This window comes from Peromyscus californicus, unplaced genomic scaffold, assembly GCF_007827085.1.
Source record: "Peromyscus californicus insignis strain IS unplaced genomic scaffold, ASM782708v3 Scaffold_21__1_contigs__length_65335640, whole genome shotgun sequence".
Lineage (NCBI taxonomy): Eukaryota > Metazoa > Chordata > Mammalia > Rodentia > Cricetidae > Peromyscus > Peromyscus californicus.
This window is the reverse complement of record NW_026294514.1, coordinates 53,189,270-53,216,216: the sequence shown is the minus strand read 5'-3', so window position 1 is coordinate 53,216,216 and position 26,947 is coordinate 53,189,270. Positions and strand designations below refer to the sequence as shown.

At 36.0% G+C, this 26,947-nt stretch overlaps 1 long non-coding RNA gene across 1 annotated transcript; it reads left to right on the top strand.

Moving 5' to 3' along the window:
- Nucleotides 1-4,630: 4,630 nt before the first annotated feature.
- On the top strand, nt 4,631-26,947 carry LOC128117376 (uncharacterized). The gene is made up of 3 exons (XR_008220800.1): nt 4,631-4,687; nt 6,161-6,259; nt 24,494-26,947. It is a non-coding gene; the product is annotated as an uncharacterized LOC128117376 (long non-coding RNA).

The window sequence follows — 26,947 nt, the reverse complement described above, 5'->3', positions numbered from 1 at the left end:
AGTATATGTCATGTAAAATTACATGTCAGTGTTCTTTATAAATTAAATTTTGTAAGCAAAAAGACATTTTAAATGATTCTACAATATTATTTGTATACCCTAAAAAGATAATATTATGCTCATTATTGGCTGACACGCTATTGGTGAATATAGCATGCAAAAGACTTGCTGTCCTGAAAAGTGTGTTGAATTTAAATATATACATTCACAGGCATGCACACAGACACACATACACACACACATACATACACCATACATAAGTACACACATTGCATTCCCTGTAGTAGTTTTTTCGCCAAAAATATGCTAAGAAAATTAGAAGTCAGACTCAGGCCAGTAAGAAGACTCAGGTGGTAAAGGTGCTCACCACCAGTCCCAACAGAGGAATCGTATCCTCAGGCTCCACACAGTAGAATCATAGGATGAACTTCTGCTGGTAGTCCTCTGACCTCCACAATGGCATGTGTACACACACACACACACACACACACACACACACACACACACACACACTCACAAAACACAATTAAAAAGCAATGAAGCCAGACTCTCCTACTCTTAGAGTGACAGTTTTGTGGCATTGAGTAGTAACTGTCTTGCCTCATGTTTTGTAACTTTGATTTATTACAGAACGTTTAGTTCCCACTTTTATCTACTTGAGGACGGGTCAGTTTGCATTTAAATGTATAAAGCAAACAATTCTGTTAAAGATCACAGACTTTATGCTTTTCCTGTTACATAAGATTATGAAAACATCAATTTTTGAAAAGTAAGTAGTTGGACAAATTAAAAATAGCTTTCTTATAAAAGAAGTTTGAATTTCAAGCATAAAAATGCCTAATCCATCAGTAGGGGAATACGACTGTGGAAGACGGATCAATAGACACTTATTGGAGGGAGCCTTTGGGAATAAGAGAAAAATAATGACTCCATTCCACATTTGACCTGTAACTCCCCTACATAAAATAAATAATTGATCTTTCCTCTCTATTACCACAATCATAATTCCCTACATCCCACTTGAAAATCTGTCAATACCTATAGATATTGTGCATCATGGTTAAGCACATCATTCTCACATCCATCTTTTATGCAATTGTGGTGATTTATATTAGCTGCAATTACAATCCAATTATTAAACAAAAATGGAATCACTATACAAAGAGGATAAAAAATAGGATTTTTAAGGTCTCTTTTATGACCTAAATGTAGAATTATTTATTTCTTCAAAACATGCTTTACAATATATAGTGGATTTATCCACTTTTTATTTTGTTGACAAGAGATTACTTCTACAGTAAATTCTCAGAAATGGATGCTTATTGTAACATTATATGTAAAATACTATAGAAATTGCCCTAGAATTGATGATTTCAGAGTATGTATGCTCAACATCATGGAACCTATGAGTTTGCCCCATGGTGTTTTGAAAATAGGATATTGAAGGTGTGGAAAGGCTGTAGAAATCCCAGAAGGCTGCACAACTGATCATTAGGAAGAGTCAGGACACAAACCATGAGGTTTCACAAGTGGTATTCATCAGGAGATGGCTACCTGGAAAAACTGGCAATGCTCAGGAAGCAGAGAAATCAGGGGTGAGATCAAAACTTTGGGCTCCAGTTACACAATCATCTAGGACCAAGTATGCGAACTTACTTAATACATGCTGAATTCTCTTTGAAGATGAAATCAGTGTCAGAAGTATCAGCAAGCTGCTTTCTAGATAATATTATAAGCTAAAAGAAACATAGCTTTCTGTATAAAAAGGGGATTTGATAAGAAGCAAATTCCTGAGATACTCTTGTAAAACTCGAGAAAATAAAATTTAATTAAGACATGTAGCATTACTTTTATCTTTGGAGCCTAATCTTGATTTTAAGAAGAGCTTCCACTATGGGTATATGAACATAGCATTCATTATAACAGTTTCTAATCACAAAAATAATATATATCTTTGTGATCAAGCAATGTTGATACTACCAGCTAACTTGGAAAAGAGAGTGAATATGTTTCTTAAAGTACAATAAAGCTCTTAATAGTAAACTACCAAGCTAAAGGTAGGAAAATGGAAGACCAAGAACTTGATTCATAAAATTAAAAAAAAATCAGTGGAGTAAGGCCTCAATTTTAACAGGGGACGAGAAAAATTAAGAGGACAAATGCAACCTGGATCTCAGAGGTGCAAGACCAAATGGGAAGATAAATTGAAGTGAAACCAAATTTGCTACAGGTGAGAAACTAAAGCAGCACGGAGATATTTCAGGCCAGCAGAAATGAGGACAGGAGCAGCTGCAGACAGCACCAAGGACAGTTAGTTACCAAGAGTAAGTGGGTAAGTAGGAGACAGCGGGAGAGGTGGTGGAGGGGAACACCTCCGGTGGTACTGCCATTGAAAACCAAGGATGCTTTTTCTATGCCTGTCTGTAACCTGCCTAATACACCAGCAAAGTCAGACTTGAGGGTCTGCTGGAGAAGGAAGGAATTCTTCAAATGAACGTTGACAGAACTAGCTGCTTGGTCTTCAATATCACAAAGGGGCAAAGATATTCATTTAATAACCATGGATTGTAGAGTACAGTACGGCTTCTTTAACTTGCATTGTTAGTAACCTTGGATTGTAGAGTATTGCCTCCTTAACTTGTATTACTGTAAAAATTTAAATTATTTTATGTATTTACTTTTGTGTGTTTATATAACATAGTCGCCACCCAACACCTCAGTTCAAGATTAATTCAAACTTGCCATTTGTCTTTGGTGTTAAAATACTTTATTTTGATTATTTTCTAAGCTAGCAGATGAGCTTTATTCAGTTGATTTTGATTTCACAGAAAATCCCCCAACTGTGAAGGTAACAAAATTTCCTAATTTCTTCTTTGTGACCTTCAAAACCAGCTGTTTTCGGTGGCTCTGCGTTACTTGTCTTCTCATTCCAGAGTCCAGCCATGAGGAGGAGCACTCTATCTGAGGCCTCAGCAAAAGTCATCACAGAAGCACCTTATGCAGCCCTCAGTTTGGTTTCTCCTCAGATATGTCTGTATGTTATGTTTCCTAGCACAGGGTTACCAAAGTTTGTCATGTCAAGATCAGCGTCAGTAAGACAGTTAAACTGTGGCTCCTTTGGGAGTTTCTTGGCTTCCTACATATCAGTAAATGAGTCAGGAAAAAAAGAGAAAAAAAAGGAAGGCGGGGAGAAGAAAAAGGAAAACCCAGATTTAAGCCTGAAAAGTATAATACAATAACTTCGCCCCATTAGATAGAAATATAGATTCAAAAATAAAAGGCCACAGTGAAATAAAGGCATGGTAAGTGATATTTGCTAGAGAAGAAGGGTCACAGACCCAGTCTACAGCATCCATTGAGATACAAGATTTAAGAGGACAAAACTAGTTTATAAACTCTTTAGAAAATATAAAAAAGCAAATAGAGTGGGAACATCACTGTTGGAAAGGAGGATCAGTTGCTTTGTATGTTTAACCTCCCCTGTCCAGAACACCAAACAGATAAAAACAATGGCAAAAATTCATAATCTAGTGTCTCACCAGCATATCCATGGACTCAGTTGTACCATTTTTATCATCATTTACAAGTATTTTACATACCCAAGGAGAAGCTTGCATTACTTAACACACACAGTGAGTAGCTTTTCTTATTCACCTCAGCATGTGGGTACATATGCAAGGCACATCATCTGCTTGAGAGCTAAGATCCCTTTTCATAAAGAGAGCAAATACAACTGTTCTTTGTTCTAAAGCAGTGGTTCTAATCCTTCCTAATGCTGCTACAGTTTAACACAGTTCCTCATGTGGTAGTGACCACCACCCCTCAATTGTTGATATGTTCATTGTTAGTTCATAATTGTAATTTTACTACTGATATGAATCATAATGTAAATATGTGATATGCAGGATATCTGAGACGTGACCCCCAAAAAAGTCACAATCCAAAGACCGAGAATGGATGCTCCAGAGTTTCTGTTTTAATTTTAATCCTTCCTCATTAGCACATTTGTTCTTTAGAATAATCTGGGTGTACCATTTCTTTGTAACTTCTTGACTCTTTCCTATATCTTGGCGTTTTTTTGCTCTTATTTCTCAAGTGTTTATTTGAGGAAACAACCACTGTTGGCACTGATTTCTAGACGGAGTGTTTCCTTCCTAGGACTTTGAGAGAACAAAACCAGCACAAAGGCTGTCCTGGAGTCTTTTACTTAGTCACATACCCTCATTAAATTAGTAACATTTTTTTTGTGTGGGAAATATTCTTCAGAAGTTTTCAGCATCAAATCAAGGACCCCAAATATCTCACTGATCAAATAGAAAAACTTAAACAGAGAGAAATTAGCTGTGAGCCCTCAGGTGTCCAAAAGCCAGAAGAACCAACTTATTCTCACTGTCTACTCAGAAAAGTAACTAATAACTTTTACTTTCATTTATGTAACTAACATTTAGTGGATATTTGCAATACATTCATCTTTAAGTATGTTTGGAGACTTAAATAACTTATATAATGTATATTTGCAAAGGATTAGGAGGTGTGGCCTTGCTGGGAAGAGGTGTGTCATTCTGGGCAGGCTGCGGGTTTATGAGATACTCAACCACATCTAATGCTCTCTTTCTGTCTCGTGGTTGTAGATTAAGATGTGAGTTCTCAATTAGTCCTTCACTCAGCCCTTGTGAACTCTGTAACCGTAAGCCGAACTTAACATTTTCTTTTATAAGGTGCCTTGGCCATGGTGAAAGGAGTTCTAACCATGCCTCACCATGGCCGAGCATGCCCTGGGGAGACACCTAGTCATTTCTGGGCTGTACATCCTAGTAATCCGTGAGCTGCATGGTCACGTAATTTGGGCTCAGCGTGATCTCTGTAATCTATGCACATGTCTGGTGTAGCCACGTGGGCCCATATGCGCATTCGTGGGGAGTATATGTGCATGTGCATGCACAGGGGTAGTCCATAAAAGGCGGATCCCATGCACCCTCCCCATCTCTGAATGTGTCTTTCAAATAGGCCTCATCACGCTCTTTTCTGTCTCTCCCTCCTCCTAACAAAACTTTCATAGTTGGTTTTGTTAGGCCTCCTGACTTTTCCTCGCAAGCTAAAGGCATTGCATAAAACCAGCACATGGTGTTTTATTTACCACAGCAACAGAAGAGCAACCAACACAGAAGTGTATTTATTTATGTGTATCAGTGTTTTATTTGTTTGTATGTGCATTACCTGAATGCCTGGTACATGCACAGGACAATACAAGGTAACAGACCTCCTGGAACTACAACAAACACATACTACTACGTGTGCAAACCATACTTGGCAATACTTGGCTGGTTTTTATTTTACGCATACGATTTTGAAAAAAAAATTTTAAATTTTGTCTTTCCTGAAATATTTGTCAGTATTGTTTGGATATTGGACTTAAGTAAAATCATAAAAATAATTTTCAAAATAATCTCTCTGATTTTTAAGAAAATAATTTAATAAAGGTATTTTTTGTATATATTGAATATCATTCACCATTTTACTTGTAGAAACATTTCAAACTAATCATTTTATGGAGCCACTAATGATAATATGGAGCCACAGCCAATATTTGTGGATTTTTGAATCTATTTTATTTTGCAAAGAATTTGTTAATTTCATATGTAGAGTCACATTGTTACAAAGTTGTATTTATTATGTTCTTACTACCTACCTGCCTTTTTTGGCATCCTATTTAATTTATTGGCTAATTGTAGAACGTAAGTATCTACAGCTTTAAATTTCTTTTTATACATTGCATTACAGTTTTTATGTGTAATTTTGTTTTGGTTTTGCTTAACTTGGTTTATTTTTTAGATAAAATCATGCTATGTAACCCAAGCTGGATGTATAAATGTTCAATTATAAACATCTATCACAATATCTAGCTGATGTTTTGTTTTGATTCCAATTTTGCTAGTAATGCATCATAGGCATACAGTTCTGCCTCCACTATATTAATCTTTATACATATTATGAGACTTGGATAATGTCAGTGTTTAGTGTGCCATGATTAGTGTTTAATCATGTACTTGAAAAAGTTGTGCACCCTTTAGTTATATGAAAGTGTGTATGTTTTCTGTACCCTGTAGGTTAAGTAGACAGTTTGCATTGATCTGTTTCTTCTGTTGGTTTTGTTCTACAGTGTCTGACATGGATCTGGAACTGACCTAGACACCTATAAAGCCAGGCTTAACTGACTGAAGCTAGAGGATCATAATTTGAATGCTGCATGGGATATATAGTAAGACCTTTTCTAAATCAATCCATCCATCAACAAACCAGCCAATCAATCAAACAGGCTAATGTTAACAGAGACAATCATTACTGGTAACTTGGCACCTGTTCCGTTACTCTCTTACGTGTTATTTTTTTTCCTAAACATACTTTAAAGTCTAATCTAGAAGGCATGAGAATCTTTATTTTTCTGTTCCTATTAGGTATCTCATTATTACTTATTTATTTTATTTTAATTTTAATTTAATTTTATTTTATAATTTAATTTAATTTTATTTTATTTATCAGCCATGGATTCCTCTGTCCTCCCTCCTCCTGCCCTCCCCCCAGCACGCCCCTCCCCATACCCATCTCCTCCAGGGCAAGAACTCCCCTGGGGATTCAGCTCAGCCTGGTAGATTCAGTTAAGGCAGCTCCAGTCCCCTCATCCCTTCACCAGGCTGAGCAAAGTGTCCTTGCATAGGGCCCAGGCTCCAAACAGCCAGCTCATGCACTAAAGACAGGTCTGGGTTCCACTGCCTGGGGGCCTCCCAAACAGTTCAAGCTAATCGATTGTCTCACTTATCCAGACGGCCTGATCCAGTTGGGGGCTCCTCAAAAGCTATTGATTCATAGTTCATGTGTTTCCACTAGTTTGGTTATTTGTCCCTGTGCTTTTTCCAATCACGGTCTCAACAATTTTCGCTCATACAATCCCTCCTCTTTCTCACTGATTGGACTCCCGGATCTCCACCTGGGGCCTGGCTGTGGATCTCTTCATCCGCTTCCATCAGTCATTGGATGAGAGTTATACCACGACAGTTAGGGTGTTTGGCCATCCGATCACCAGAGTAGGTCAGTTTGGGCTTTCTCTCGACCATTGCCAGTAGTCTATTGTGGAGGTATCTTTTGTGGATTTCTGGGGAACTGTCTAGCACTTTGCTTCTTCCTAATCCCATGGGGTCTTCATTTATCATGGTCTCTTTTCCCTTGTTCTCCCTCTCTGTTCTTGATCCAGCTGGGATCTCCCGCTCTCCAAGCTCTCTTTCCCCCAACCCTTGCCCGTCCAGTTTGCTCATGTAGATCTCGTCCATTTCTCTGTCGTTGGGTGATCCCTGTGTCTTTCTTAGGGTCCTCTTTTCTAGGTAGCCTCCCTGGAGTTGGGAATAGCAGTCTAGTTAGTCATCCTTTGTTTTACAACTAGTATCCACCTAGGAGTGAGTACATACCATGTTTGTATTTCTGAGTCTGGGTTACCTCACTCAGGATGATTTTTTTCTAGTTCCATCCATTTGCCTGCAAACCCCATTGATGTCATTGTTATTCTCTCAAAGCCAGCCTCCAAAGTGACACATTTTCTCCAACTAAACCACACCTACTCCCATAAGGCCACACTTCCCAGTAGTGCCACTCCCTTTGAGCATCATTTTCTCTCAATTCACCACATCAACCTTCTCTAGAAACTGATTCCTGAGCTAGAAACTCCTTTTTCCTTGGAATTTTAGTTCATGGACATTATAAGATGCCATAGATGCTCTTTCAATTTTTTACTTTAGCTCCAGTGATGATTAATCACATATACTTTTTTTTAATGATTATCTGTGATGTTGCTCAGTAGTAATATATAATTTGATTTCCGTTAGCCCCTAAAAGATAGAGAGAATGTAAATTTGGCATTCATTCACTTGTACCAGCATACCATCACAACTCCAAACAAGTGATAGTGTTAATAACTGCCCTCCTATAAATCCAGTTTTTACCTTCTGCTAATTATGGCATTTTCCTTGTCAACAAACCATCCTTCTAATATCATAGAAAAATGTGCTAACTTTGACGATCATACCAATGGGGTAGCCAAATTCATCAATTCTTTTCACTGGAAACTTCATGGTTGGAAGAATGTTTATCAGCACTTTCAAAACCAACATTGTTAGATCTTAATTCCTAGATTAGAGAAATATAAAAAGCTTAACCTTAAAGCAGTCACAAAGATGGCTCCTGTAGTTGCATAGCAAGTGTGCAGAATCATCTATCTTGTCTGAAGACAAGACAGCTATACCAGTAAACTCTAATTCAGAAAATGAGTAGGCTTTCATGATTTGAGGGACTTTGATTCAAGTGTTGATGATCTTTTAAGGTCAAGAAAATATCAAGACAGGGCCTGAACTCCTGACAGTTCCTTAAGGCAGGCAGAAGAGTTTCTCAATGGGAGGAGGTTGGTTTTTATACCATATTATCCATCATATAGAGTTATTGTATATAACACAATATTGCTTATGCCTCAAAATCATGCTTATAACAACTTCAGGGTCTTTTATTTCATATTCTCCACATAACTGTCTGAGGGATGTGGACTGAGCCGTTCCTTATACGTTCCTCCATTGTCATTAATGGAGACACACATGATGGATATTTTCAGACAATATAGGATTCTGTTATTTTCATTTCTTTGAGAGGTACATTATTTTAAGAAATCCACAACTCCATGGCAAAAAGAATTTCAGTCATGTTTCTAGCACCTAACTTCAGGATATTGAACATCACTGAAGTCTTTAGGAAAATAAGTGTGCTGAAGTGATTCTTGTAGGCTTATAGGAAAATAAATGAACTAGAAGAATAACAAAAATCACTAGGAATTTTTATTGAAAAAATTATTTTTATACAATATATTCTGATCACAGTTCCCCCTACCTCAACTCCCTGGTCCTCTCTGCCTCCCAACCTATAGAGCTGCATACTCTTACTTTTTCTCTCTCTTTAAAAAAACTAAACAAACAGGAAAACAAAAAAACAAACAAACCAGAATAAACATCGAGGAAAAACACAAAGTAAATGTATGCATGTACACACATATACCATAGAAATACAAAATTGGAAAAAATAATATACAAACGACATATCAGTTAGACTAAAAATGCCCAAACAGAGCAATATAAAATCAAAAATAAGTATGCAAAAGTACCACTGAGTTCATTTTGTGCTGGCCATCTACTGATGTGCATAAGGCCTACCCTTAAATGTGGTTAATACACCTGGTGAGACTGCACTGGAAAAAACTAATTATTCCTTTATAAGCAGTTGTCCGTTGGAGATAGCTTCTTGGCTAGGAATGGGATCTTGTGCCCACTTCCCCCTCTCAGTGCTGGTACAACATCTGTCTTGAAATTTGGCAAGCCTTATACATGCTGTCATAGTCTCTCTGAGTTCATATGTGTGTCCCGTTTTGTCTGGAAGACATTGTTTCTTTGGTGTTGTCCATCACCTCTGGATCTTACAATATTTCTACCTCCTCCTGCACATAGTTTCTTGAACTTTGAAGGGTGGTGTTTGCTGGAGACATACCATTTGCGACTGAATGTCCCAGGGTCTCTTACTTTCTCTATATTGTCCAGCTGTGGGTCTTTGTGTTAGCTCCCATCTACTGTGAGAGGAAGCTTCTCTTATTATGGCTAAGTGAGCAATCTATAGGTATAGTAGAATATCATTGGGGATCATTTTGTATCTATGTTCTTTTAGCAGAACAATATGATTTGTTTTTCCCCTCGATAGGTCCATGACCTATCTAGTCATAGGTTCTTAGCTACCCAAGCAGTATCAGACATGTGTTCCTTCTCATGGAGTAGGCTTCAAATCCTCTCAGAGAGTGATTGCTTATTCCCAGAATGCTTGTGCCTGCATTTCATCAGCTTATCATGCAGGAAGGCCATCATTGTAGATCACAGGATCTGAAGCTGGCTTGATGGTCATCTTTCTCTTCTGGTAGCCTGCAGAGTAACTTCCAGTCCTGTGAACATGAGTCCATAGGGTTCTAGGTATGAACCAGCTGAACTTTTCTATATTCAGTGAGTTACATGAGTGTTGTCTTCAGCAGCAGAGCCTTACGTCAGTTTGTGGAGAGCAAACTATAGCCTGAAATGTTCAGAAGTTTCCATGAGGTCCCTTTATCTAATGAATCAACTACATGTAACCTATTTCTGGCACTGGAGGTTTCATTTGATGTTGAAAAATGCCCTGTTGGGGCATTATTTTCTGAACTATTTGGTGACTCCATTTAGATTTCCTTCATATATGTTTATATTTAAGAGGTTTCTACAGTAGTAGATTTTCATATGACCATTCAAATGGCCTTTAGTGTTAGTTGTCCCTCCAAGTATTCCCTACATACTCCTGTCTTCCATCTGCCTCCCCATTTAATCCTCCTGCTCCAGTCTCCCCCATGTCTCTCCATAACTCTAGATTTTATTTCTCATGTCCTTGGAGATCCTCCCCTGCCCACTATGCCTTTACTCTTTACATAACCTCTGTAGCTATATAGATTGTAAGCTTGCCCATTGAAGGCTTGGAATCTAACATCCACATAAAAGAGAATACATATTAAATTTGTTATTTAGGGTCTTGATAACCTCATTTGGTATGATTTTTTTCTAACTCCAATCACTTACCTGCAAATTTCATGATTCCATTTTTAAACAGCAAGATAACATTTCATTGTATGAATTCACCACATTTTTCTTATCCACTCATCTCTTGATGAGATCTAGACTATTTCCAATTTCTGGCTATTATGAAGAAAACTGCAATGAACATGGATAAGCAAACGTCTCTATAGAAGGATTCAGAGTCCTTAGGATATATGCCCAAGAATGGAATAGCTGGATCTTGAACTAGATCTACTCCTAGCTTCCTGAGGAAATATCACACTGATTTACATAGATGCTGTAAAAGTTTTTACTACCTCCAGCAATGAATGAGTGTTCCTCTTTTCCCACATCCTTGCCAATGTGTGCTATCATTTGCTTTATTGATCTTGGCCATTCTGACTGCAGTAAGATGAAATCTCAAACTAGTTTTAATTTGCATTTCGCTGCTGACTAAGGATGTTGAATATTTCTTTAAGTGTTTCTCATCCATTTGTGTCTCATCTTTTGAGATCTCTCTGCTTAGTTCTGTACCATACTTTTAATTGGGTTTCTACTTTTCTTGATGTCCAGTTTTTTAGTTCTTTATATATTTTGGATATTAACCCTCTATAAGATGTATAATTTTCTAGATCATTTTCCATTCTGTAGCCTGCCTGAATGATGGTGTCCTTTGCCATATGTAATTTTTTAGTTCCATAAGGTTCTAGCTATTAATAGTTGTTTTAGTGCATGTGCTATTGATGTCCTAGTCAGAAAGTTTTCTTCATGCCTGTTGATTAAAGACTACTTACTGTAGCAGGAATCGTTAGAAGGTCTTATTAATAAGAGCAAACCTGGAGCCAGGTATTAGGGTGAATTGGAAGATCAGAGAGGCAGAACAAGCCACAGCTAACCTCACCTGGCCAACTTCTCAGCTGATCTCGTTTCCTCAGACTGGAAGCCTCTGTGTCCTCATATCCGAATGGCTCTCAGCTGAACTGTGCTGCTCAAAACCTAAAAGCTTAACCAGCCAAATGCTTAACTAGCCAAATGCTTCTAGTTCCTGGTCCTCACTCCTTATATATCTTTCTGCCTTCTACCATCACTCCCTGGGATTAAAGGCTCACTCCCTGGGATTAAAGGCGTGTGTCACCATGCCTGGCTGTTTCCAATGTGGCCTTGAACTCACAGAGATCCCAAATGGATTTCTGCCTCTGGAATGCTAGGATTAAAGGCGTGAATGTCAGCATTTTCTAGCCTAAGTATCTCTCTGCTTTCTGTATTTATCAGACTCAGTGTATCTGGCCTTATATTGAGGTCCTTGATCCATTAGATTTCAGTTTCGTGGAGGGTCATAAATATAGATCTGATTGCATTCTTCTACACACAGCCATCCAGTTTCACAAGCACTTTGTTGAAAATGCTGTTTTATCCAGTTTGTAGTCGGAAATTTTTCTCCAGCCCCACCAAGCCCTGGCAGTCCCATGGCCCACTTATAAAATAATCACTCAGAAGCTTATTTAATTATAACTGCTTGGCCATTATCTCAGGCTTATTACTGTCTAACTATTACACTTAAATTAACCCATAATTCTTTCTATGTTTAGCCATGTGGCTTGGTACCTTTTCTCAGTTCTGCCTTGACATCTTGCTTCCTCTGTGTCTGGCGGGAGACTCCTCACTCAGCCCTCCCTCTTCCCCAAATTCTTCTCATCTGCTCACCCTGCCTATACTTCCTGACTGGCTGCTGGCCAATCAGCATTATACTTATCAATCAATCAGAGCAACATATATTCACAGCATACAAAATGACATCCCACAGCACCAGTTTGTAGTTTTGACTTCTTTATATATAAAAAAAGTGATCTTAGGTGTGTTGAATCATATTAATGTCTTTAATTCAATTCTATTGATTAATATGCCTGATTTTAGTCAATACCATGATGTTTTAATACTGTAGCTTGCTAGTACAACTTGGAAGTAGGATGACGATACCTCCAGCAACTCATTTATTATTCAAGATTATTTTAGCTATCCTTCAATAGCAATTTTAAGTGAAATTTTGTTTATCTTTTTGTTGGAAACATGTCTCTGTTCATTTGGACTTGTTATGGAATTTAACTTTAAGATCTCCTTGAATGTCAGTGATATTTGCTGTCTGGATGGAACAATCCAAGTAAGAATATTTGTCTTCAAGCAAGCATCCCTGTTCTACTAATTTCTATGAAATGGGTAATAAAGCCCAGCTCCACTTACCAGTATGTAAGAGCATCACATGGCTTATAGCACACTATCCTGAAGATGATGTGCAGAATCACACAGTAATAGGAATATTTAATAGCTCCATAGTAAGTTAATGTATAACATGATGATTGGAAAAAGGAATACTTTTAGTGAGAGATTGCACAAGGAGACATATTGAATGTTCAATATGGCATTTATTTGCATGAGCAATGAGGAATTCATATAAATATTCACAAATGATCACATGGATGCACATAATAGCATTCAGTGGCACTTACCTGAATGTTTCCACATTGCTCTGAGACACATTCATACAGCAAGCCTGAAAGCACATATTAGAATCTAAGAGAAATGTAAATAGGTCCTGTTTATAGTATTCCAGGATCATCTACCAGTGTAATTTTGTGTGGGACTCTCTATTGTCTTTAAAAAACACAAAATGTGAAATGAGAGCTTTAAGACTATTTTACAGGTCTATCCTGAAGATTTATGAAACAAAAACATAAAGGACTCAGCAGTCATGTTAGTATTTTTCCTAGTTTAATGAACTATAATAATAGACTTTTATTTAATGTTTTAGAAATTTGTAGAAACAGACATGACTCATTTACCTTGAAGTATCTGGAGAGTGCCAGTTATGTGCTGTGCTTGGCATGAAACACAAGTTCTGATTCCTTGTTCCCTCCATTCCACACATGCAGCCTCCTCCTTGGGACAAAGTACTCCTGTCACTGAGTGCAACCCTCAGGTGCTATGTGGAGGATGGCCATAACCAAGGGAGCACAGAAATTCCTGAAAAGAATCCTGCCGAGAAAAGAGAATTCCTCAAAAAAAAAAAAAGCAAAACAAACAAACAAAAGAAAAAAACACTTTACTTTGTTTTTTTCAGCTTTATTCATTATTTAAGTCTGTAATTTGTCAAGTAAACATGTTTATCATCTCATATGTTTATCATTTGTGTGTGTGTGAAAAAGCACTTAGAACAACCATTTTAACAAATTTCAAGTGTAAAATACAGTCAACTATGAGTAAAAGGCTCTATATTTTACCCCAGGATACATTCTTTTGCAGCTAAAACATCCCTCTTAACCACAACTACCACTCAACTCATTGCCCCTATGAATTTGTATATTTGAGATTTCACACAGATTTGGAATTATTCAGTTTTCTATGTCTACTTTATTTTTTAGTACAATGCTTTCCAAGTTCATACAAATAGTTTCTTGGCAACTTCTAAAGCTGAACAGTGCTTCACTGTACACACACGCATACACATACACTTAAACTTATTCCACATATCACATTTTCTTTATATTCAATTATCAATAATCAGGCAGATTGTTCTGTATCTTAGAAATTATGAATGATTTTGTTCTCTGTGACTCTTTACATACCTCTTTGGCATGCTGTTTTTGTCCTCTTTAGATATGTAGGTTTCTGAATCACCTGCACATATAAGAAACCCTGCTGTGGGATGTTCTGTATGGCAAATGTGTTGCTAATTAGTCAATAAATAAAACACTGATTGGCCATTGGCTAGGCAGGAAGTGTAGGCGGGACAAGGAGGAGAATAAAGCTGGGAAGTGGAAGGCTGAGGCAGAGAGACACTGCCAGCCGCCATGATGAGAAACAGCATGTGAAGATGCCGGTAAGCCACGAGCCATGTGGCAAGGTATAGATTAATGGAAATGGATTAATTTAAGCTGTAAGAACAGTTAGCAAGAAGCCTGCCACGGCCAAACAGTTTGTAACCAATATAAGTCTCTGTGTTTACTTGGTCGGGTCTGAGTGGCTGTGGGACTAGCAGGTGAGAGAGATTTACCCTGACTGTGGGCCAGGCAGGAAAACTTTAGCTACAAAACCCTCATTTTTTTTCCTTTATGAGTGGTATCAATTTATATACCCATCCACAGCATACAAAAATTCCTTTTTTGTCTGTGTCTTCACCAACATTTGTTATCTTTCACCTGCTTTGATTACAAACTCATTCTGAAAAGTGTGAGGTGATATCTCACCTGGATTAATTAACTTTCATTTCTCTGATGATACTGATCACTTTTCCATGTACTCGGTCATTTGTATGTCTCTTCTTCTAGAGACATCTGTTCAGGTTCCTTGCCCATGCCACCACATTCCATGATGCTAAAATATAATCACAGCAGCAAAGTGCTATCAATTCAAACAGACACAAAGTGCTGGAAAGTTGAGTCAACAGTGAAGAGCACTTGATGCTCTGGCAGAGGACCCATATTAAGTTCCCAGCACCCACATGGTGACTCATAACCATCCATGGCTCTAGTTTCATATGATTTGATGACTTCTTCTGACCTTTGTGGACACAACGCAAGCATGTGGTGCACTTACATATACATAGGCAAAACACTCACGGCCATAAAATGAAATTTAAAATTAGTTTTAAACAGATACATAAAATAATGAAAAAAAACTGAGTCCCCAAATAGATTCATATTTCTATGGATACCTGATATTGCTAAGGTTGGTGCCCCTCTCCAAAAAAAAAAAAAAAAAAAAAAAAAAAAAAAAAAAAAAAAAAAAACACTTGGGGAAAAGATAACCTGTTCAACAAAAGTTGGAGAAATTTTAATAGGTAGGAGGAAATTATAAACCTATCTTTTACCATATGCAGAAATCAACACAAGACAGATTAAAGACTTAAATGTATGCTTTGTAACTATCAAACAATTAACATGGAGGGAAAGTCTTTTTGAAATTGTGCTGGGCAATGATTTTTTTGATACAGTAGCAAAAATAGGCTGGTGAGATTCCCTCCAGACAAAAAGACTTCTGTATAGCATAAGATGGATAAATATTGTTAAAAAAAAAAAAAAAAAAGCCATGTGCGGAATGAGAATGGACTTGTGAATTATATATCTGAGAAGTAATTATTTTCCCAAAGATGTAAGAAAGTCATACAATGTAGTATCAAGAAGCAAGAAATGTATATTTTTAAAAGAACACTTATTCATTGATGCTTACTCTAAGGATGAATGAGAGATGGCTGGGTGGTTCAGAGCAATTGCTGACCTCACAGAGAACCTCAGTTTACTTCCCAGTTTACTCATATTCTGCAGCTCCTAATCTCCTCTAACTCCAGCTCCAGGGATTCTTCCAACCTCTTTTGACCTCTATGGTCAACTGCACACATGTGATACAGATACATATTTGCAAGTACTCACATATATACATAAAATTAAAAATAAATAAATTAAAGGTACTTAGGAGGCAGAGTCTGGTGGATCTCTGAGCCAGCCGAATCTACAGAGCTGGTTCCAGGAAAGCCAGAACTACACAGAGAAAGCCTCTCTTGAATGTCCCCGTACACATTTATAAATGATAGAAGAGTTTCAGGATAGATAAATAAATGAATAGGCAAATAAGATTTATCCATCTTTGGGCAGTAATACAAGATTGCATTTCATAGAGTACAATTGTTTAATTACTGTTGTATATAGTGTTGTTTTTTTTTTTGAGTGATGTTTACATCAAAATGTTTAATTTTTTCTTATTTTTATATAATTATAACTGTTAGGGAATTAACATATGCATTGTAGGGATTTCACCCATTTTTCTTTGAAATACCAGGAATTTGTGCTCCCGATGCTGTGGAATAATCCTTCTGTACACTGTAAAGATTCATTACTCTCATTTTTAATTAATAGTTGATTGGCCAATAGCTAGGCAGGTGGAGATGAGCCTGGAGAGCCAAACTGAGAGGAAGAAGAAGTGAGGAGTCAGGGGGTTGTCATCCAGCTGCAGAAGCATGTATGAAATGAGGTAACAAGCCATGAGCCATGTGGCAGCACATAAATAGATTGAAATGAGTTCATTTAAGTTGTAAAAGCTAGTTAGTAACAAGTCTTAGCTGTTGACCGAGCATTTATAATTAATAAAAAGTCTCTGTGTGGTTATTTGGGAGCCAGCTGGCAGGACCAAAAAACTTTGCCTACATCCCAACACTTACATTCTCACTGATAAAAGGCCTCTGGGACAGCAACAAGTAGTCCTGAGATTTACTAACAGAACACAGGGATTTTACCCTTGATTTTATTATCACAGCCTCTACCATACTTCACATTTTAATGCATTTCATCTAGTATTTTTCTTCCTTATCACCACCATCGCTTCTTCATTTAGCCTTATAATTTTTTTTTGTTTTACTGGTCACATCTTTTGTAATTTTAATATTATTTGACTATTTTAGTTATTAATAAAGAAATACAAATGTTATTTTTAAGGTAAATTTCTCAATTTAAGTGTGTCAGTTTAAAAGGTGACTTTGGATGAGGGTAACATTGAAGTTAGTTACCTTGGGAAGCATAGAGTGCACTCTCTAATGTAGTGGGCTTCATCATGAGCACTGAATAACTAAGCATAACAGAATCCAGGCCTTGGGAGCAGAAGGGATTCAGCAGCAGGAGCCTTTGCACTGTACCCATCCTGGATCTGAAGAGTTTCTATGTTGCTGGCTTTTGATTGGAGCTATATTATTGTCTCATCTAGGTCTCAGCTCTCCCAGTTCACATTATAAATTTTAGGTTTAGTCGCTTCAATAATAACCACACGAAGTAATGCCTTAGGATAGGTTAATCTATATCTCTATATACAATTATTTTATTGGTTCTTTTTTCCTGGAAATTGTGAGAGCTATCATATAAAACTTAGATGTTCACATTGAATTGGAAATTTGTCTATGATCAGATTGTTATCTTGTCTCTTTGCCTGTTTCCTAGGTCCTTTGCAGAGAGCATATATTTTGTAACTGAAAGACTAAGACTTACCTTGCCAGGAGAGGATTATTATTATATACAGACCATAGTTCTCAAAAATGGCAATGAAATCTATTTGTTTTATATTTGAAATCCCAGAGTACAAAAGTATCAATTGGAAAATGGAATAAAAAGATGACTAGAATGATAAGTAATATTACCTGTTTTAGGAAAAGGAGAACATGTGTGATTATAGAATGTCTAGATAAGGCAAAATCTCAGAAAGTCCCTGCTAAAACTTGACTCTCCCATCCCCCAAAATCTACTTAACATTGTTTACCTGGAGAATTATACATGCAACACAATTTTGAATTTAGTAACTTTTTAATATGACTTTAATCTCTAATGAGTAAATACAAACAATAGGCAAGAACATTTCATTAAAGAATTATTCTCAAGATTCTCTCAAAAGTAGAACATCATAATCTTAAAATATCAAAATCTTCACATACCATTGCCACTTTGTAAATGGTGCAAAGGAATGGTAATATAAATATGCTAATGTTTTAGCTGTATCTAAAGTTTTCCTCAGGAAAAATTGTATATATAATTAGTTTCATGAGAAAATGTTTCATCTTTAAAATTACATAGGAGACTTTGACTGTTAGGTAAAGTCTTATTTCATTTCATTATTAATTTGAAATTGAGATCAAATTTTTCTTTAGGCAGATTATATAGTGAAGGGGAAAAAAATCTCTAAGATTGCTCTAAATTCCAGAGTAGGGATGCCCAGTGCACAAGAGCTATAATAAATATTTTGACTTGAGATACTAGAATTTAGCATATGAAAATGTTGTACTGGAGGGAGGTATCTGAGCGCTTATCACTAATGAGGGGAGGTAAGAGAAGAGCTCTATAAATCTTTGCAGGGAGACCATGGCATCTTCAATTGATCATTAGTTTTCACATCAAAGTCAAATTCAATGAAGGCCATGCAAAGAAAAAAAATTGAAGGAAAAAACAATTTTTCAATACACATAAGCCAAATAATTCCTGCACCTCAAACTGTGCCTTGGCACTTTTATGTCCCTGCAAACAATGTAGAACAACTTTATTACACATGTGAGCATTAACAGAGAGACAAGAAACATCACATAATAACTAGACTATGCACTAATGTGGTGATATATTGTGTCCCCCAATAGATTGTGCATCCTAATAAACTTATCTGGGGTCAGAGGACAGAAGAGCCACTAGATAGACATAGAGGTCAGAAAATGGTGGCAACACACGCCTTTAATCCTATCACTTGGGAGACAGAGATCCATTCGATCTCTGTGAGTTTAAAGCCACACTGGAAACAGCCAGGTATGGTGACCCATGCCTTTAATCCCGGGAAGTGATGGCAGAAAGCAGAAAGGTATATAAAGCGAGAAAACCAGGAACTAGAGCTGGTTAAGTTTTTAGGCTTTTGAGCAGCAGTTCAGCTTAGATTCACTCAGAGGTTTCCAGTCTGAGGAAACAGGATCAGCTGAGGAATTGTAGAGGTGAGGAAGCTGTGGCTTGTCCTGCTTCTCTGATCTTCCAGCATTCACCCCAATACCTGGCCCCAGGTTTGTTTTTATTAATAAGACCTTTTAAGATTCATGCTACACACTAATCAAGTAAAAAGTAAAAAAAAAAGTAAGGCTACACAAAATGGATGCAACACAAGTTCAGGGCCTTAAAATTTTGAGGAGTTGAATATTTTTGAAATACCACATTATAAAACAATATGTAATCTTTAAAAAATGAAACAATTAAACCAGTTATAGCTTTGCTACAAATGCTAATACGATGTAGTTCATTGCATTACCACTTTGATTGTTAAGATTATGCAATTGGCTCTCTATGATTTACGGGTTCTATATCTCAGAAGTCTACTCACATAGCTTCATTCATGGACTGTATTCTGACAGGAAATCTTAAAACCAATCCTTCAGTGGATTTAATCTACATTTTTTTTTGAGGATATAAAATGACCACATTGGATTGGAAGATTTCTCTTTTGGGTTCTATGATGGTTTGTATGACAATGACTTCCATTGACTGATATATTTGAATATGTGGTCCTCATTAGGTGGAACTGTTTGGGAAGGGTTAGAAGGCATAGATTTGTTGGCAGAAATATGTTACTAGGGATGAGACATTGAGGTTTCCAAAGCCCAGGCAATTCCCCAGTTAGTTATGTCTCGCTCAGCCTCGTTTTTGTTGTATCTCAAGATATAAGGTCTCACCTATTGCTCCAGTGGCATGCCTACCTTCCTGCCGCCGTGCTCACCATCATGATGATCATGATCTCAACCACTCACCACCATGATGACCATGGACTCAACCCTTGGAACTCTAAGCCCACAATAACCTCATTATTATATAAATTGTGTTTGTCATGTGTTTCCACAGCAAAAAAAACATAACTGAGGCTCCATTTAATGATGTTGGTTCTATTGATTGTCTTATGTGATTGTGTGTGTTCTTTAATCAAGCGACATTCTAAAATAGTCGATTATAATGATTTAGTATTGGTTTCTTGTCATAATGTTGCTTAACTCCTTTCCCACACAGCAGTTATAAATTGCATAATGTCCAGTGGGTTGTATTTCTGGGTAGATATTAAATGCTATACTGTTTAGAGCATTATTTCTTTAAGCGAATGATGTCTGTTCTTTAGAAAATGTATCCCTGGAAGACTTTGGAGATTATTAGTCCATATGTTCCTTAAATATAATTAATATTTCTCCCCATAGACTACTACAAAAAAATTCACTTGACCTAACCAAAAGTCAAGAGTCTCCATTATGGCCATGTAGAAGATATATAAATAAAAACAATTAGTAATAAACAACATAAAAGTATTACAATGCGTAGTATAATATCAGTCTTTGAGAGCTGAGGAAAGATAAAATCTATGTCTAAAATACTCATTAAATCAGAATCTAAAAAGGGATGAGTGAGCATCATCTGTTTCCTACAAGGCTAGGATTTACTTGTTGGTAGGCTGTTTCCTGAGCTAATTGTGTATTTTTATGTAGAAATTTAAAATGCCATTATCTAACAAACTTCTTTTTGTTTAATGTTGCCAACATCAGCAATTAAAATTTGCAAGTAAAGAATTTTAAGTAATTAAAAAGAAACAGATAACATTAAAAATAAATAATATATGATATATAGAGGTTGGAAAATTTTGTGTGAGGTGTAGGCTCAAAAAAAAATGACTCCTCTTCAGTCTTTGTCATTTTCCTGTGCTTCCTACATGGCCATGTAGAGCTACACAAACACAAATTTCTAAATTTGGGACTTTAGCTTAATCATGACAATCATGACAGTAGTCAGAAGTTTAGACTACTTCCTGCTTCAGTACCCTCTACTTTCTCCTAAAGGGTAAAGAACTCCTCATGTCCTATTTCCACAACCAGTTCTATTTGTAGTTAACTTATTGACTTTACCAAAGTCTGTGGCCTGTGCCTATCAATTAAAATTTAACAAACCGGAACTGAACAGGTGACCAATAAAAAGTTTCACTGCTCCTAACTACTGTTCATGGTGCTGGTAGGTAATTTGCTCACCACCAGAGAAGAAAAGTAATAATCTATTTCATCTTGCTATAAGACCTAAGACATACGAAAGAAACTGCATGTAAGATATGCAGCCCTGGAGGCACAAGTGCTGTGGAAGTAACCAACTACTTTTTAAAAATTAGATATAAGGCCCAGTCCATGAGGCTGCGAATATAACCTAGAACCGAACAAAGACTGGATAGATCTTGGACCTAAGGAAAAAGCTACTACTATTATTCTACAATTATATATATATATATATATATATATATATATATATATATATAATAATTCCTAATGACACACTGGTATATCCATAGAACAGCATTGTTCTGTCCTAATCAAAGAAGCTTCTTCTTGCAGTAGATGGCAATTAACAAGGGGGTCTACCATAGGAATATGTGCAGACAGTGAGAGCTTTGGAGCGCTTAGGAACACTCATCCCTAAACATATATGTATTCATCGTACCCCTCCTCTAAAAGTGAAGGGACCACTGAGGAAAAGGAGGTAGAAATATTGTAAGAAACATAAGTGGTGGATGACTCCAAGAAAGCAGTGTCTTCAAGACACAACAGGACAGATACACATATAAACTCACGAAAACCATGGCAACATGGCCAAGACATGTTCAGGTTCAAATCAGACAAACTACCAACAATGAAAAGGGGAAGTGGGCACTGTTATATCAGGATTGATTGAGGCAATGTGAAAATAAAAGAAAGAATCCACCAACAGTAGCAAATTGTCCTTTAATCAGAACAATTCAGGGTGACATTCTCTCTGTTGGAATAGAGACTGTATGCATGTGGCACAGGGGCTTGGAGATTTTATAGGGCAGGAAAATAAGCTTTGAGGATGGATGATTCCATCTGCAGGTCAGTTCCCCTGTCAAAGTGTTAAATACCACAGAAGTTGGTGTGCATCCTCTTATCAGACACTTCCAGGATCTTGATAGCCCACAGGTGTTACCAGTGAGTCAATATTCCTGTCTGGAGTTTCTCAACCTGCCTGTGATTTTCAGTTCATTAACACATTATTCCAGAAACTGAGGAAAGATAAACAGAAGGAGGCAATGTATTCTTTCATTGGCTGCTTCCTATGAGGAGGGGAAACTGGGCCTCTCACAGACTTGTGGAACCTTAAAGCCTATCCCCACTGACACACCTCCTCCAAAATGGTCATACCTCCTAATCCTTTCTAAACAGCCCTCCAATTGGAAACCAAACAATCAAGTATATGAGACTATGGGGGCCATTCTCATTCAAGTCACCATTTATTTATGAATGAAATACTTAGTTCTAGGTTTTTGAAAGTTTTACATGTCAAGTACTACTTATCTGTACTGATTTATCCGTCGTCAGTTATTGAAATCCCTTACTGATCTCTTAGAGGCCAGCTTCATTTTGTCAAAATTCTTGCAATAAGTTTCCACTTGTGCCATTATACCTTCCTTCTATTTTCTTGAAAGAACATTCTTGTAACTTACAAAGTTAGTTCATAAGCTAATGATTTTATTATGATTAAATAATTTTGAATAACTACATGCCAAAACCAAACATTCCTTGATTTGCATCACTACTTTTCCTCTTATGCTGGAAATTTTATGTTCACACCATTAGAGTTGTTACTGGGATTCTTAAGAAAAGAATTTGCAGATTTAGACACACTGAATTAGTACTTTTTTTTTTTAGATTTCCTGAATTTTATGATATTTGTTCATATTTGTATACCTCAAAGTAGTTAAAATATTTTTGGAAGACTATGATACTCATTAATTTGTCAGAAAAGTCAGGCTTTATATATTTTTAATATCTACTTTATTGGCATCACAGCCAGTTTAAATTCAATGACTCTAATGCTATGCTCATCTTACACAATACTATTACTAAGTGAATTAACATGGAATATTACTATTAACATTAATTAATAGTAATTAATATTAATACAGAATGCCTATTGAATAGACATTTCACTTAAAGATTCTTTCCCTCTTTCTAAGACATATGGTAATGAAAATACAATACTTTAATTAAATATTATAATTTTACTTTTAGATAATGTATAGATTACCCACTAACATGAGTCATTGTATTTATATTTACTACAACATTCAATGTTTTTCCTAGATTATATAAGTCATGTCTGTTATCGGAAATGGTTACTACTGATATATAAACCTCTAACTTGCTCTTATCAAAGTTTTGTATCTTAAATTAATGTCATTTAACTTCAAGAGGATATATTATAATTATTTAATTATCATAATTAATTAAATTACTAATATATTTAAATTAAGTTCTAATATTTAGTTTGAGCAACAATGTAAATTATATCATTGTGATGATTTCTTTGATCTACTAAAGTACTAAGAAGCGTCATAATGCTAATTATGCCAGGTGGTTCTCTTATAATAAAAAGGCTTATCACTACACTGAATGAGTTTACTATAAAGAATGCTAGCAATTCCTGTCTAGTGAGTCATTAGTGTTTAAATTCCCTATGTTAATATGCTTTTAGTTTTAATCAATGGTGCTAAGGTGCCATCCAGAATTAAATGTTTAAGTGATACTGTGCATTTCTTCATTAAATGGAAGATTTAAAGAAGGCAAAAGAAACAATATCTAACAAATGTTCAGTCACATGAAAATTGGTGTTAGGGAAGTCAGTGTATATTCCATCTTGTAGAAATTGAAGAAATTGCTGAATTTCTTTAATAATACAAAATTGAACTCACCAAAATATAAGCAGTACTAATGACCACATGTTTAAATATCTCCCATTTTAGTATGCTAATTGTGTTCTAGGATATTTTCTACCTCAGTATCTCCTTACATACTGAGGAGTAGGCTGAAGAAATATAATCATGTTGCTCAAAATGTATTGTCATATATTGTTCAGTAACTGGGTTTGAGGAAAACTGCCCAAGATATAACACAAAATAAGTGTTTGAAGCATTCTCCCAATGCACCAAAAGCAGTACTTCATCAATTAAACACATTATGGCAGCATTTAAAACTTAAACTTATTTTCAAAATTTTTCTATGTGACCATTATGATAAAAACATGAAAGTATTTATTATTCAAGATAAAATAGTCATTACTTAATACATGCCACAATGGTAATAACTTCTTTCAGTAGAGGTTAGTTTTATTTATTTATTTATTTCTGAGATCAAACATTGCTATTTATCAGTCAGTATCTTATGTCTATCTGCTTCAACCTTCTACAGGCTCGTTATTTATCTTCAGGACCAGAACACTGTTTTTACTTTTACTTATTATTTCTTTTCATAGCATCTACTCTTGGTAAACTCATAAAGGAATATGAAATCTCTTAGGAGGACCCTAGGAGACACTAAATTTATCTAGAATGAAGATGCTGGCATCCGAATTGTTCTTCGACAAATGCCTTTGACTAAGAGGAGTTGGACCACCAATGATCAGGTAACACCTTCCAAAAGGGAAAATGATCCAGAGAATGTTAATGTGGGATTGAAGGAACCAGAGGACACGAATTTCCTTGCTGCACTTTAGATATTCTATGGGGTTCCCTGATGTTTCCATTCCCACTCTGTCCAAATTCTCTCCTTTCTCTTCTTAATACTGCTCTTGTATTCCCTTGCAGATATTGTGTCTCTAGATATAACTCAATATAGTACTTTTATATAAATCTATCTATTCATCCCTGTCTGCTCTGCAGAAAACAATAGTACTGTACAAAACTATTTCAAGCTTATCTTGCAAGAGACTGTCTATTTGGATTACATAAGAAATGCTAAGACCCAATATATGGTGCAGAATTCAATTTCAGTTTTAAACCCAGATAAAGGAAATATGTCTCTTGACATCACACTTAGCAAAGCAGGACCAGGAAGGAAGTGGGCAATTTCAAGTATAAAATATGTGCTTAACAGGCAAGCATACATACTGCTGTGGAAAATTACTGAAGTCAGTCAGTCAATCAGCATACTGCACAGAACTTCAGAGGGATGCAAATTCTCCTTGTAAATCAATTGATCTACATTTCCTGCAGGTTTATTTTTATGATTTCAAAGGCTAAGTATCTAGAGGTAATGGCTCATCATATCATTGTTAGAAGGAAGTGGATTACTGAAGTTGGAAAATTTGCTCAAACTTAATTAAAAACATAGTAAGTTCTTGCTATATTTTTAACACTACTCTACAAAGAAGCAAATTAATGTGATTTTCAAATGAAAACTCCACGGTTTCAAGTCAAACATCATGGGGTCATGTCTCCAGTCCCTTCTGAGAAAGCAGAATGTTTGAAAGCCGACTGGTAAACACAAAAAGACTCTGTTTCAAGAAAAGAAAAAAACAAAGACAAAAAAAAAGTTACGTTTCATTATGGATAATAAACATTAAAAAAAAAGAAGTAACTCTGGGTAGAATTCATGATTTAATTAGGGTTTTAAAAAAGGAATAGGTGGCATGCAAACGTGAATAAGAATTCCTGAAAAAAAGCTGTGTCTACAGAGCCTGACTGATTAAAACTTCAATGACCATGGAGAGGCTGGAACGGTGCTGGTTTAGATGCCTAATAATTTCTTTTAAGATATCTTTAGTTCCACAAATAGCCATTCCTTGCCGAGACTTAACATCCAGATAAACAGATGAAACCTTTGAAAGCTTTGATTTAACGAAACTCTGGTCTCTGCTAAAAGCTAGGAGTACTATCCAGTAATATCTGTAGTTGAGATCCCCTCATCCACTTGCTTCCAACAAAGTAAAATGCCTTGATAGGTACATTTATTGTTTCTGTTATTATAAAACTGCTTCCATGTTGGAAAACACGGAAATAGACTAAGCTAAATTTCTTTTCCACAACCATGATCGATCACTCAAATTCGTGCTCCAGAAGAAACTAGCTCTCTCTTACTCACTTTGAGTTGAGCTATTGTGTTGACATGAGCTATCATGTCGATAGTGTGATAGAGTGATGTCTACCACTAGATGTTATTTCATTTTGTTTGTGTACATACATTTGAATGAGTTCCAATTTTAGCAATTTTAAGTTAACTTGGTTTGAATATTCTTTTAGAAGTTTTGAGTTAACTGTATGACTACAGTTTTCCTTGTGACATATGTAGAAATAGACTAGTTGAACTCATACTGAAAATTAAAAATGAAATTATTAAAATAATGAAATGGGGACTTTTAGGAATACTAGTGTGAAACTTCCTAGTGATATGGAATGGAGAGTCTCTTATCTGTTTACTCCTTATCTATCTGTCATTTTGGGAACCCTTCACTTTCTTAGCTTATATCATAGCTAGCAATTGGGTAGACCTACCTTTCATGCCGATTTTTCAAATTTAATAATTAAATTTAAGTGCTATTTTTTGTCCACACTATTCTATTATATAATTGTGCAGAAAGATAAATCCAACTTCTTCATAATAATGTGGTTTCATTGTTCAATATATCTTGTAAAGTTGAATGTCTTATTCTGTACTTTTTAAAGTGTGTTTCTTTACTTTGTGTCATTACTTATATTCTCTTCATCTTATCTCCTAACTTTAGACACTATCCATCATTCCAGTAAAATTCTCTTTTCCAAAGTTGACTAGTATATACAATCTTCAAATATATAAGATTGCTTTCTTTACAACACAGGCATTAAAAATATCCTTATTTTTGTGTGTATCTTTGATAACTTTCATTGTCATATATTTATCCATTATTGGTTATTTCAAGTTTGTTTGTTTACATGCAATTGGGTAGTCTCAA